General features: G+C 38.6%; 1 pseudogene; it reads left to right on the forward strand.

Moving 5' to 3' along the window:
* Positions 1-12228: 12228 nt before the first annotated feature.
* LOC105738941 lies at positions 12229-14916 on the forward strand (annotated as a pseudogene).
* The last annotated feature ends 366 nt before the right edge of the window (positions 14917-15282 follow it).

Consider the following 15282-nt stretch of genomic DNA (forward strand, 5'->3'; position numbering starts at 1 on the left):
TCAACTAATACAAGTTAAGCCTAATTTATATAGCTGGCCACTTATGAGGCTGCTATATTAACTTGCTGTTAACTCTAAAGCCTACACACATGGTCCGCACTCTCACAAAGCTGACGATTTATCAAGGAAACACATTTATCATGAAAAGACAAATTGTCCTATAAGGAGATGTTCATTGCAGATTTGGAAGCTATATGACCACAGTGCACTGTGTGTGTTTTGAGGAGTGGGGTAGAAGGGAAAGATCTTGAGGACGCTATTGAGAATACACATGGCAAAGATCAAATGCACAGAGGTGTAGATGACAAATGTTTCCATGTATTCAGACACAGGAGCATAGAGAGGTGCAGTTTGAGCAGACACTTAAAAGGCAGAATAGGCTCAATTTGTAGTCTTCAAGTGCCCTGATAAAAGCATGGAATTGCACCCTGAGGGCAAGTTAAAATCACTTAGGTCTTTGAGCAGAGAAATTTTCTATTTTAAAAAAATCTTTGAATTATATAATAACTGAATCACCTTTATTAAGAATAGATTGAGCAGCTACCACCAAACATTTTTTTTCGTGTCAGATTCCTTTCTGTAAGATAAGGAAAATCACTCTACCCTTCTCTTGGGGATCTTTATTATTATTATTATGATTTTAATAAAGTGCCATGACCTTCTTTTAAATACCCAGTATTCTCCATTGCATTTACAAAAACAAAGTTTCATATAATTAAGTCCTCAAATGGCTTCATTTCTAAAAAAATCACAGAAATGAAGCAATGGTCCTGCATTATTAAACACATGTGTCACCAGAGGTGTTACTTCATGTCTTTCCTTAATGCCATGAAAAATAAAATGGGAAACTAACTGGAAGATTTTACAGGGTCTTTCTATATTTCCCAATCAAGAAAGAGTAACCAACATTCAAAATAGACTTAAGCAAAAGCAAGGAACATTCTTTATTTCAGTAGGAACATTTTGAAATTCGTATTAAATTTGTAAGACTCTCACTAAAGTACTAAATTGAAAAGAAGCTCTAACTTCCCAGGTGCTTCATTTGTGGGAATACCTCCATTTATGAGAATTGTACTCACGTTCTGTTGGAAGTGAATAGAGATTGATTCATGTTATCACTTTCAGAAATGCCAAGTTGAATGTTCCAGAAAATAAGAGTTTAAGAACTCCCAAGTAGATAGACTCACATTTTGAGTTGGTGTCTGACATAGCTATGAAATCAAAGGATCTAGATTCCAGTTCATGTGAGGATTTGATGTGCAAATATATGCATTTTCTATTTAAAACAAACAGTCTAATTTAAAAATGGGCAAAAGACCATGAGGAGACATTTCATGAGGAGAATGTACAGATGCCAAATAAGCACACGGGAAGACATTCAACAGCATTAACCGTGAGAAGAATGTAAATAAAAACCACAATAAGATATCAATTCATACTTTTAAGAATGGCTGAAAAACAAAACAAAATAAACCTGACAATACAAAATTCTGGCAAGGATGTGGATAAACTATATCAGTCACACATTGTTGGCAGACATGTAAAATGGTATCGCCTCTCTGGAGGACTGATGAACAGTTTCTTTAAAAACAAATCAAACAACGACCTTAAAACTCAACAATTGCACTCCTGGGCATTATCCCAGAGATACAAACAATTATGTTCACACAATAGTTACGCTGGGTGCTCACAGCAGTTTTTTCTTCTTTATTTTAGGTTGAGGGGTACAAGTGCAGGTTTCTTATATAGTTAAATGGTATGTCGTGAGGGTTTAGCATGCAGATTATTTCATCACTCATGTAAAAAGCATAGTACTGAACAGGCAGATTTTCAATCCTCACCATCTTCCCAACCTCCACCCTCTAGTAGGCCCCAGTCTGTTGCTCCCTTCTTTGTGTCCCTATGCAGTTGATGTTTAGCTCCCACTTACAAATAAGAAGATGCAGTATTTGGTTTTCTGTTCTGGTGTTAGTTTGCTTAGGGTAATGGCCTTCAGCTCCATCCATGTTGCTGCAAAGGACGTGATCGTGTTCATTTTAATGAACTGCATAGTGTTCCATGGTGTCTACGTACCACACATTTTTTTAATACCATGGCTGCATAGTATTCCATGGTGTCTATGTAGCACATTTTTTAAAAATCCAGTCTACTATTGGTAGAAATGTAGGTTGATTCCGTATCTTTGCTATTGCAGATAGTGCTGCGATGAACATAAGTGTGCACGTGTCTTTATGGGTGAATGATTTATATTCTTTTGGGTATATAGCCAATAATGAGATTGCTGGATCGATTGGTAATTCTGTTTAGAGTTATTTCAGAAATTGCCAAACTGCTTTCCACAATGGCTGAACTAATTTGCACTCCCACCAGCAGTGTATAAGTATTCTCTTTTCTCTGTAATCTTGTCAGCATCTGTTTTTTTTTTTTTTTTTTTGAGACGGAGTCTCACTGTCGCCCAGGCTGGAGTGCAGTGGCGAGATCTCCACTCAGTGCAGGCTCCGCCCCCCGGGTTCATGCCATTCTCCTGCCTCAGCCTCCCGAGTAGCTGGGACTACAGGCACCTGCCACCTCGCCCAGCTAATTTTTTGTATTTTTAGTAGAGACGGGGTTTCACCGTGTTAGCCAGGATGGTCTCGATCTTCTGACCTCGTGATCCACCTGCCTCGGCCTCCCAAAGTGCTGAGATTACAGGCGTGAGCCACCGCACCCAGCCAGCATCTGTTATTTTTTAACTTTTTAATAATAACCATTCTGCCTGGTGTGAGTTGGTACTCCATTGTGGTTTTAATTTGCATTTCTCTAATGGTTACTGATATTGAGCGTTTTTTTCATATGCTTGTTGGCAAATATTTTCTTCCATTCTGCAGGTTGTCTGATCACTCTGTTGATAGTTTCTTTTTTTCACAGCAGTTTTATACATAAATAGCCAAAAACTAGAAAAAGCTCAGATGTTTTTCAATGGTTAAAACATCGAATGGCTGAACAAACTGTGAATGGTCATGGTTAAACAAATCATAGTATATGCATACCATGGAATACTACTCTGAAACAAAAAGGAACAAACTATTGACATACCCAACAATTTAGATGAATCTCCAGATAATTATTGAATGAAAAAAGTCAATCCCAAAAGTTTATCTGCTACAAAATTCCATTTAAATATTGTTCTTTAAGTGATAAAATTACAAAAATTGAGAACAGATTAGTTCTAACATTAGCGTTTCATGACTAATGCTTAAGAAGTTCATCTAATTCGAAAGAACTTCTCACTTTTAATCATTTTTTGTTTATTTTAAAAGTCAATAAGTTAGCGTCACCATCTCTTCTGTGGTAAGACAGAAGAGGTAGCATGAGTGGAGTACAAATGTATGGGACTCAATGTCCATGGATATTGCTGCTTAGTTCACTTCCCATGTGACATTGGGCAAGACATTTAAAATTGCTGACTATCAGTATTCTCACTAAAAATGCTGAAAAATAATATGATTCAAAAATCCCTTCTCATCCCAATATTTTATGACTCCATGAAAAAACAGATTTCTTAATAATCTTTTTCTTATATTCTCTGCAGTCAATCATTTTTCAACAAGACGTCTTTGCCAAACTCAAAGGTATAAATGTATATGAGTCTCTGTCAAATTCTCATTTCATTTACAATTTGTCTTCATATATTAGCAGGACCAAAATCTTGCATAAGATTTTGTTCATTTAATTTTCTTTAAACCAAATTTCTACCATCTTTTTTACTCCTTTTTAAACTAATCTCTAAATTAGAATTTAAAAAGAGAGAGAGAGAGACTGTAGAGGAGATGCTGTTTCCATTGTTAGAAATTATATTAGGGTTCCCTCAATTTGGCTCACTTTTCATTTTGAAAGTCTTGTACAACCAACCTGGAACATTTTTCTTCACTTCAATCCATACCATGCCAATCTAAAAAAAAACCAACAAATGCTCTATATTTATTGCAGCTGCATTATGCTATTTGCAACATGACAACCTATTTAAAAGAAATAGAACTCGTGCCCGGTGTAGGAATATTTTGCTTTTACCTTTAAAAGGCTTGTAGTCAGGCTGTCAGTGAAAGAAAATCCGATCTCATTTTCATCTAGTATGCACTGCAGAAACATTACTCTGATATGAACCAGAGCTTGAAAATGGAGAAGCAATTGTTGTTGCTAATCAGAAACAAATATCACACAGAGACAATTGCTTTTTTTCCTGCACAAACAATATGCTTGCCGATTAAATTCATTAAATTCAGGCACACTATTGACACAATCTGATCAGAAGCTCTAAGCCACAGATGCTCAGAAATGCTGACTTGTGTCACAAAGGAAAATAGTTACTATCTACTTCCCTCTGAAGCAAGAGGAAGATGTAAAATGAAAGCAGCAACTATTTACAAAGCACACTGTAATTGCCAGCATTTATTGAACATTTATTATGTGCCAAGCACTGTGATAAGTGTTTGACTTATTTTATTTCCTTTTCTCCCCTCAAAACAAAGATGTGTATCTGCTATGCCAATTTCTTTGATGGCATTCAATAACATATACAAGCTCATACTATAAATAAATAACATACTATAAATAAATAACATACTATAAATAAATAACATACTATAAATAAATAACATACTATAAATAAATAACTGTGTTGAATGTCAAAGACTATATCACCTCTCTAAGTATACGTGGCTTAGGACAAAACTGAGAATAGCCAGCTCATCTATTCTTTCAATCATCTATTTTTTCCTATAGATATTTGTTGAGCACCTATTATGTTCGATGCATCATTTCAGAATATTGGGATAGATTACTGAAAAAAATAATAATAATTTCTGCCATTTTGGTGCCTGCATTATAGAGAAGGGAGATAAAGATTAAGTAATCCATATGCATATTTAAGTTTTAAAAGTAAGATATATACCATGTTAGAAAATTACAAGCGATATGGGAGGAAAAAGCAGAGTAAGAGAATTGGTGTATGAGGGAACATGTGTGCGGTGGGTGGGGGCTGAACATAATTCTACACTGAGTAAACAGAAGAAGCTCCAAAGTAATGAAAACATTTAAGCAAATATTGGAAGAAGGCAAGGGAATTTGATAAGTGGAAAATTGGAGGAACAGTGCTTAAAAGAACGGGAGCAGCTCATTCGAAGACAATAAGCCAGGGGGATATTTTGTATGTCTGGAACAATGAAGAGCCAGATATATTTGGAGGAAAATGCATGGAGGGAATAAATAGTTGAGCTTGGAAAACTAACAACTTTGTAGGCTAATGGAAGGCATTTGAGTTGTCCTTTGCATGAGATAGAAGGCACTGGAAGGATTGGAGCAAAGAAAGACTATACTATTTACTAACTTATTTTTAGACAGACCCCCTCTGGCTGCTATACTGAGAATACAGTGTAAAGGACCAAAATGGAAATATTATTTTCAGTGACCTGTTAGAAGGCTCACATGGAGTGACAAGAAGTGTTAAAAATTCTGGATATATTGTAAAGGTAGATAATCTCCATTGAGATCAGATGTAGAGTTTGAGAGCAAATAAGTAAAATCCAAGAGCATCCAAGATTTTTGGTATCAGAAACTAGAAGGAAAGAACATTTATAACTGAGTTGGTGGGGTCTGCAGATAGAGTTTAATTTGGGAGGAAGATCAGAAGTTGGACATGTTAACTCTGAGTTGTTCTCTATGCATCCACTTGGTGATGTTGAACAGGCCGTCATATCTACCAGCCTGTAGTTGAGAATCTCAGTGTTTTTTGGAGTTGTAACTCTGGTAGACTGGCAAATAGCATGGAGATCAGATGAGATTATCAAGGTAGTGAGTATAGATGGAGAACACAACAGGGTTAAAGACTGATCTCTGGGGTAGATAACTGTAAGAGTCCAGGAAAAGCAGGAAGAACCAACAAAGGAAGGTTAGGAAGGAGTGACAAGTGAGACAAGAAAAGCCAACAATATAAGGTTCTGAAAGACATGAGTGGAGTGTTTCAAGAAGGAAGTAGGGACAATGATTTGTCAAATGCTACTGTAGTTAAATAGGATGAAGATTGAGAAGGGCCTATTGCCTTTACCATATAGTAACTTTCCAACACTTTCATTGAAAGTGATGGAAACCTGAGTTAGTAGGTTTAAAAGAAAATGAGAAGAGAGGAATCAGCAGCAGACAAAATGGACTTTTCTTTAAGGATATGAGCTGCAAAGAGAAGAGAGGAAATGGTACATAAGCTGGGGGGTGGGGGGAAATGGCATAAGATTTTTCTTTCTTCAAAAGGGAAAAAATAGTGTGTTTGATTATGGATGGGAATGGTGCCAGTAGAAAGGAAAACAATGCCTTACACATGAGAGAGGGAAGATAATTGTTTGATTTTTTCTTTTCTTTTTTTATTATTATTATTTTTTTTAGTAGGCGACAAGAGATAGAATTCAGTGCACAAATAGAGAGATTGGTTTTTTGTTGTTGTTGTTTTGAGACAGAGTCTCGCTCTGTCACCCAAGCTGGAGTGTGGTGGCACAATCTCGGCTCACTGCAACCTCTACCTCCCATATTCAAGCAATTCTCCTGCCTCAGCCTCCTGAGTAGCTGGGATTGCAGGCACATGCCACCACGCCCAGCTAATTTTTGTATTTTTAGTAGAGACAGGGTTTCATCATGTTGGCCAGGCTGGTCTCAAACTCCTGACCTCGTGATCTACCTGCCTCGGCTTTCCAAAGTGCTGGGATTACAGGTGTGAGCCACCACGCCCAGCCGAGAGATTGGTTTTTACTTAGCAGTGTAGATAGCTCAACTAGAGTAACAACATTTTTATTTTGGTTGACTCCATAGTTGTGGTTGATGTGAGTGGAAATCATTCTCTGATTGCATCATTTTTCTCAGTGAAGTGAGAAACAAGGTCATCAGCAGAGTGTTGAGGTAAAAGAATGAAAAGAGTGAATTGACTAACAACTTATAGCATGATTTGGGCCTGCATTTGTGTTTGTCATCATCAATTTATATGGAACCTGCCAGTAAGATCAAGAGTTTTTGTTGCAGGTAGTAAACTGCATGGCCAGAGACACTGCGTAGGTGGGGAGTTGAATTTAACCAAGGTATGTTTTGTGAAAGAATATTAATAAATGAGAGAGAGGCAAGGGAATTGAAGAGGAATGCAAGAAGAAGGTAATTATAATGATTGACCATTGAATTTAAGCTGGATAAGACAGTGAGAGCAAACCAGAGATTTAAGGGCCAGGAAAAATTGTCAGGATAAAAAATGGATGTCCAGTAGGGTCTATTGATTATTTAAATCGCAGTAATAAAGTGATTGATTTGGAAAAAGAAAGGTAATTACTGCAATGTGAGCATGGTTCATGTACTGTTGAAATTAAAGAAAGATTGAATTTAAATTAGGTTGTGAATTAAAATGGCATAGACACCCAGATCATTAGAGGAGAGGAGCTCGAGGAATTGAGGCCAAGAATGACTGGAAAGATTATTTTCATATACATCGAAATTGCCAAGAATTAAGAATAGAGTTGTGATAGAGAAAGAATCATTGAATCAATAACCAATATCATTTATATATCAAGAGAAGTAACTCAAAGATTGATAAGCAAGAATACTAGTGAGGAGTGGTAAGTAGATGACATAAAATGGTCATATGAGATTTCAAGCTAGGGCTGTTAGAGGAAAACTCTGGAAGCTTACGTGGAGAGAAGGAAGATAGCTGCTCTTCCTCCAGGACTGGTGGTTGAGGAGTTGTGGGGAAAAAAAAATAGCCACACTGAAGAGGATGACAGGGGAAAGATGAAGAAAATGCTCAGAAAACAATCTAAGAATATAGGCAATTCTGCTGCTGATAGAATGTTAATTCCGGAGGACACACTGAAAAAGTTTCGAAAACTGGACATCCAAGGATGATAGGGAATGTGTGAAGTTTATGGAGATTTAAATGTGGGAGGAAAAGGGCAATGTAAGAAATTGGTACTTCTTACTAGTTATTCTGAGAGCCCAGAACTCCCTTTGCCTCGTCACACAGTGGGGCCATGTGTTTATGACGAGTTAACTGGGTTAGGTATTCTAATTTTAACGTGCATCTACCTTTTGCACATTTTCCCAGTTCTAACAAGTCTAAGATTTGGGGGGTATTGAAGTCCCTGTTTTTTCTCATCTTGAATCAAGGTGACAGGTAAGAGAGTCTAGAGATTGAAAGCTCTCCCTCCAGAAATAGGAGGGTATCTACAGATGTCTGTGTGCGCAAAAAGAACGTTTGTGTGTGTGGTGTGTGGTGTTTGATGTGTGTGTGTGTTGTACGTGGTGTACGTGTGGGGTGTGTGTGTGTGTGTATGTGTGTGGTATGTGGCATGTGATCTGTGTGTGGTGCATATGTGGTGCATGCGTGGTGTATGTCGTGCGTGTGATATGTGTAGTGTGTGCATGTGTGTAGTGTGTGGCATGTGTGTGCAGTGTGTGTTGTGTATGTGTAAATATATGCGTGATGTGTGTGGTATGTATGCATTTTGTGTGTGTGGTGTGTGTATTTGTAATCTGTATATGTTGTGTGGCGTGTGTGTGTGTGTGTGTGTGTATGTGAATTCATGGAGAATAGAAAGCTAGAAAATGTATTCTCGCAAAACTATATTCTATTTCCGAAGTGACGAAGAATTGAGTGAATGGAGAGACTCTCTTAATGAGAATACAAGCTTACGGTTTTTAGCCTGTAGCCAAATATAGCTGATAACGATGAATCTCCTCTCCACCCCTACTCCTGCCTTCTCTACTTCACAGATTCTCCTGTGAGACATAGACTGCAGAGAGCAGTGGTTTACGTTTCTTTAAATCCCTGTCTTGTTCTTTCTCTTCACTCTGAAAGTGTGTGTGAGAATGGCCTTCCAGCATGGCTAGTACTTCTTTTCTCTCTGCAACAACTCTGCCACTTACCAAATCATTAGTCATTCTGGATACTGAAATACTGAAATTTCTAATTCCATATTTTTATATGTTATAAACTATAATCCCAGACATTTGCTCCCTTTGTATGCCCCTTATTAATAAATAGATTTAATTAAACCCACTGTCCAGCTTTTTTTTTTTTTGGAAGTTTTTTTTTTTATTGTACTTTAAGTTTTAGGGTACATGTGCACAATGTGCAGGTTTGTTACATATGTATCCATGTGCCATGTTGGTGTGCTGCATCCATTAACCCGTCATTTAGCATTAGGTGTATCTCCTAATGCTGTCCCTCCCCTCTCCCCCCACCCCACAACAGTCCCCGGAGTGTGATGTTCCACTTCCTGTCGAGCTTTTTGACAAGAACACCAAAGGATTTTCTCCACTTTTCCCATTCACTTTCCAATTAAATTGCACTTTCACTCTTTCATACTCCTTTTGGGCTCTTCGTTCCTTTCCATCCCTCAGCTATCACTACAATATCTTTTCATCCTCTCCTGTAACTTGAATTTGCCATATTGCAACCTCAATGAGTGGAGCTGAAGTCTCTGAATTCTCTTGGCTTAGAAAACAAATCCCCTTCTGGAAGCATATGATAATGCATAAGGCGATACTAATGCTTCTAAAAAGTTGGCCTTTTAAAGGACTGTAGCCAATGGTTGGTACTTAAATTAACAGAATCAGTGCAATAAAGAAAGCATTCTTCTTGAAGGCCCAACATATGGATACAAAACCCACTTCTTCGAGTTAAAAACAGATAGCAGGATGTAAGAAGCATTGCAAAAACTATAACATGTCACATAAAAGTTAACTTATCTTTGCTTTCCGAGTCAGAAACTGTAATATATAAGGAATCAACCCACTTGCCTCCCACAATTTCTTCCCAGCTGCCACTACTGAAGCTATTCTTGTCCTCTCTGCATTGTACCCCCTGCTACTTCCTGTGTTACTCACCCAGGTAAGCAGGAGACCTGGAGCTCTGCCCAGGCTGGTTGTCAAGGAACCTTGCTTGGCATACAAGTGTGTATGTTGGCATGTCTGTAGATGTCTGAAGGTCATGGAACAAAATAGAACTCCCAGTTTGGAATGAAAGAAGGCCCAGCACATAAGGCTCAGTTTGAAGTATAAATGTGTCCAAGACAAACAACTGGATTCAAAGTACAGGGCTGACCCTACAGAATAGCCCCGATGACACAAACAGGTTCAGGAGGCAGACAATGAAATGATTCCCAGATGCAGTTGGATACAGGATTATAAATACACTCAAATCGAAGGCAGGAGGGATGCTAAGTTTGTTCAGTCAGGAAGGAGAAACCCACACCATTTTAAGTCCAGTTATACAAGAACTGCCGATCTAACCAGATGTGTCCCAGACACTGCACATCTTAAAGGATACTTGCTACAGGTGTGGAACACCAGATCCTTTGGATGGCTGGGAAGAAATTAAAAAAAAAAAAAAACTGCCTTCCTATCCCTAAGAGAGAAACAAAATGATCTTTTCCCATCATTTGGAATAATGTGAAAACTGACTTAAAAGGTTTTTCTTTTAAACATTGCCACTCGTGTGATATAAATACATATGGTGTTTCATGGCACAGTGAAAATGAGGAATGGTGTTGGAGAGGATGCTCGTTTTCTGAAATGCATTCTGCACAGAGCTTTCGATCATGTGGCAAAGGAGAATTGCTGGTGGCTTCCTAAGCAGGACTCGTGGTGGGGCTCTTTGTGCCACTGATCTCCTTGTGCCATCTCTTCTCCTGTGGTTGAGTGAAACCCAGAGAAACTGACAGGGGCAGGAACAGCTAATAGGGTTGAGTTAATGGGTTATTCTCCTCTAGCCCAGGTGTATAACATGTGAGTGTACCAAGATCAAAGATATTTTTAGATGCTTTATTTCCTCAGTCCAGGCAAGGCTTAGGGCAGCCAGATGCCGGGGACAACCCCATCTAGTTTTCTCAGCATGCCTGACAAATATTGCCATCTTTTATGTGTGCTATGGCATGAAGAAAGGTGTGTCACATAGAGCTAATCACCAAGAGGGATTCAGGAATGCCTCTTAGTGATGCATTCAGAAGAATGAATCATTCATTCATTCTGCATTCATTCAGAAAGAATAAATTTCAGCATCTATTAGCAGGTAGCATGACAGTGTAGAAAGAATGTAGAATCTATAACAATGTAAATCTGGGTTTACAGCCAGATTTACTAGCTAAGAGAAGTTTAATTTACCTATCCCACCCGAGTTCTGTTTTCTCATCTGTAAAATGGAGACAGGAACTCCCTTTCTGGGAAGCTTAGAATAGGGTGAAAAGTTAACTGCTTTGCTCCTGGTGCATAATAAAGGCTCCCTGACGCCTTCCTCATCGACCTTGGCCAATATGAATGCTATTTCCTCAGTTAAAAGCTGAAAGACATGTGATAAAAGGACTCTGAACTCAAAATTTCTCACATTAAGATAAACAGTTTGAATAATGCCTGTGTCTTTCCTTAGTGTCAAATATTGCTTACTTCTATTTAAATAGGATTCAGTTTCTAGATCACAAGTAAATCAGCTCCTTCCTTCCTATACATGCCTCACTTCCATCCTCAGCCTCCAGTGAATTCTTCCTTCCCCTGTAACCCACTTGCTTAAGTACATTTTGTTTCTGTTTTCATGTTGCTCTGTATTAGAGTTAGTTACATGCCTGTCTTTATTAGGGGATTCAACCAGGTTTATTAAGCGGCCGTTTCTGATTAATCTTTGTACTATTGCTCCTCTTCCACCTTATTCTATGCACAATGATAATCATCTGTACTTACTATTAAAACTTATAACTTTCCAGAAAATGTTCTAAGTGATTTACTTGAAAGATATTATTTAATTCTCACAATGACTCAAAAAGATGAGTACTATTATGGATTATCCCAATATTACAGATGAGGAAATTGAGGCTGTTGGACTGCCCAGGCCATATAGCTAAGGAGTTGTGAAGTCAGCATTTGAATGTAGGCAGTCTGCGTCCAGAAGTCCATCTCTTAACCATTATGCTGATGATACCATGTGTTGATTCAGAACACAGGCCACCTCTTCCCCTCTCTGTTAGACTGCAGCTGAGACTGAATAGACAGAATGACAGCACAGAAACACAGTGCTCTGCAGAGAATGTGTCTTTCAGAACTTAGTGCATCTGCAGAGGTATTTAAATTGAACTGCCATGTTCCCTCCCACACACAGCTAGAGGATCTGAGTCGTCCTTTAAGCAGTAGCCATATGAGGCTCTGGGTAAACTGCCTCATGCAGCACTAATGTAGATGGCAGTTTTCAACCTGAATGTACATTGCACCACAGATCAAGGTACTGTCTGTGCTGGAAGACAAATGATGTCAAACATCTGTCGAAAAACAAATCTACAGGTTGTAACAAGCCAAGCTTACAAACAAGCACAGGTACAGACACCCCAATTATCTTAATGGTGGGAGCCTTATGGGTCTCAACTGAGTCTTTTCTGATAGCAAGGAAGTCCTTCAAGACACCAGCCAAGACATCATCCAGGCAAGGTGGGTGGGAGGCTTAGAGAAGGAAGGGCCTAACAGGAAGGGTCAGAAAGTGACCTTTACTGAGTTCCGGGGACCATATACTGTGCCAAGTAATTTATATGTGTCATTCTCTCCCTATGTTTCCCACATATATATGTTATCCATATATGTTATTCTGTATGTTATCCATACAGGAGTTAACCAACTTGCCAAAATTAAGGTGGGCAGAACCAGAAAAAGATTCAGACTCAAGTTCTCCCTGATTCTATAACTTGTTCTCACGCTACTTTACTCCAGTTTCAAACCATGGTCTCCATAAAGCCTTGCTATATTTTCATTCATTCACTGGAAGAAAATAGATTGTGTACCTAACATGTGCCAGGCACTATTCCAGGAACTGGGAAGCCAACGGAACATAAAACATACCTCGTTTTTACCTTCATGGGGGAGATGGAAAACAAAACAAGCGAATATCAATGGGCAATAGATCTGGTGGTGGTTAAGTGTCATAAAAAAAAAAAAAGCCATGTCTAGTGCATAGAGAGTGATAAGGCTTATTATTTTCAGTAAGGTAGTCACGGAAGGTGCCTGATTGATGGAGTAGCCTCAGCAGAGTGTGAGAGGATTCATGGCTATATATGAGCCATACTCATATGGGCATAAGAACATTTTATGGGCTGGGCCCAGTGGCTCACGCCTGTAATCCCAGCACTTTGGGAGGCCAAGTCGTGCAGATCACCTGAGGTCAGGAGTTCCAGACCAGACTGGCCAACATGGTAAAACCCCATCTCTACTAAAAACACAAAAATTATCCAGGTGTGGTGGTGGGCACCTGTAATCCCAGCTACCCAGGAGGCTGAGGCAGGAGAATCGCTGGAACGCAGGAGGCAGAGGCTGTAGTGAGCTGAGATCGCACCACGACACTTCAGCCTGAGTGACAGAGCAAGACTCCATCTCAAAATAAATAAATAAATAAATAATAAAACAACATTTTAAAGCAGCAGCACACGCAAAGACCCTAAGAGACAGTGTATCTCAAATGTTTGAGTTTCTCAAAAAAGCAAAGTGGCTGTGGAATCTGGAGTATAGTGAAAGAGGGAGAAATAGTAAAAATGAGAACAATGAACTATCTGAAGATCAAATAAACTAAGGCCTTATACACCATGTTAAGGGATTTGGAAATTACTTTGCGTATAATGGGAGGCTACTGGTTTTAAGCACAGACATGACGTAGTATGACTTTTGTGTACTGCTGCTATGAAGACAATAAATTGTGGAAGATCAACGATGGAAACAGAGACACCAATTAAGAGACACCTGCAATAATCTAGGTGAGATTGTGGTAGAAGGGACCAGGGTTGTTGCAGTGAAGGCAATAAGAAGTGCTTAAATCCAGGATATAGTTAAAGATAGAGTATGAAGAATTTATGAACAGATTGTATATGTGGTGTAAGAAGAGAAGAGTTAAGATGACTTCAATTTTTCTGTTTGGGCAACTAGAAGAAAAATATCCCCATCACTAGAAGGAGAACACTGAAAGAGTAATGGTCCTGTCGTGGGGGCATGGGGACTAATCAAGAGCTCAGTTATGTTTGAGATGACTGTTATACTTCTGAATCATGTTGGACATAATAGACTAGAGTTTGGACTGGGGATACAACAGATCTGAACACAGACAAATTCAGTTACATGCCCTTTTCATCTGTCTCTAGCCTTCTTTTTCTTCTCAATCACTCTTATATAAGAACTACTGACTTTTATAGGTCTCTAATTATATTAGGTTCCTTTGAGGGCTGTGAAAGAAATGTGACACTTGGTTTTTTTTGTTTGTTTAAGAAAGAACCTTTCTTAAAAATCAAGCGAAGCAGCTCCTTGCCACATCTACTGGGAGAATAAAGACGTTCTCAGCAGACTGTCGACATTCCAGAAAATGTCAACATCACTCTGAAGGGACAAACAAATATTGTGAAGGGCCCCAGAGAGACCCTGCAGAGGGACTTCAACCACATCAATGTAGATCTCAGTCTCCTTGGAAAGATAAAGAAGCGGCTCTGGGTTGGCAAAGAGTGGGGAAATACAAAGGAGCTGACTATTGTTTGCACTGTTTGTAGTCATTAATAGAACATGAGCAAGGGGTTGCACTGGGCTTGCATTGCAACGTGAGGTCCGTGAGGTCCATGTGTGCTCACTTCTCCATCCACGTCATTACCCATGACAAAGGGGATCTGGCTGAATTAGAAATTTCTTGGGTGAAAAATACATCTGCAGAGGCCAGGTGCTATTTGTTCAGTATCTCAATCCCAGAAAGATGAGTTAATCCTTGAAGTAAATGACACTGGACTTGTTTCAAATTCAGCTACTTTGATTGAGAAAGCTGTAACAATTAAAAACAAGAATATCAGAAACTTTTTGGATACTATCTATGTCTCTGAAAAAGGAATAGTTCAGCAGTCTGATGAATAAGACCTAGGAGTGTCCAGCTTCAGAAACAAGATGTCAGGTGATTTCTAAGACCTGTTTGCAATATTTTAATGATGAAATTAAAAAAAAAAACCTCTATTGATTTAAGATGTTTTCTCAAAAAAAACTCAAGGAAAGTGAAGATTATTTTTCAATCATACAAAAAGATATAGAAATACCAAACCCACTAGTTTCATCAAAGCGATTAGAATGACATTATGTTAATTAGAGGAGATATAAAAAGGGCTATGAAGAAAAAAGAATGGGGTTTCTGTAAGAAAAGAGAAATATTGCTACAGAAGATGGATCACAGTTCACATCGAACACTGCCTCAAAATTCACTCAACCTGAAAGACGTCCAGTTTGACA

The sequence above is a fragment of the Nomascus leucogenys genome, chromosome 15, assembly GCF_006542625.1.
Source record: "Nomascus leucogenys isolate Asia chromosome 15, Asia_NLE_v1, whole genome shotgun sequence".
In the NCBI taxonomy this organism is placed as follows: Eukaryota; Metazoa; Chordata; class Mammalia; order Primates; family Hylobatidae; genus Nomascus; species Nomascus leucogenys.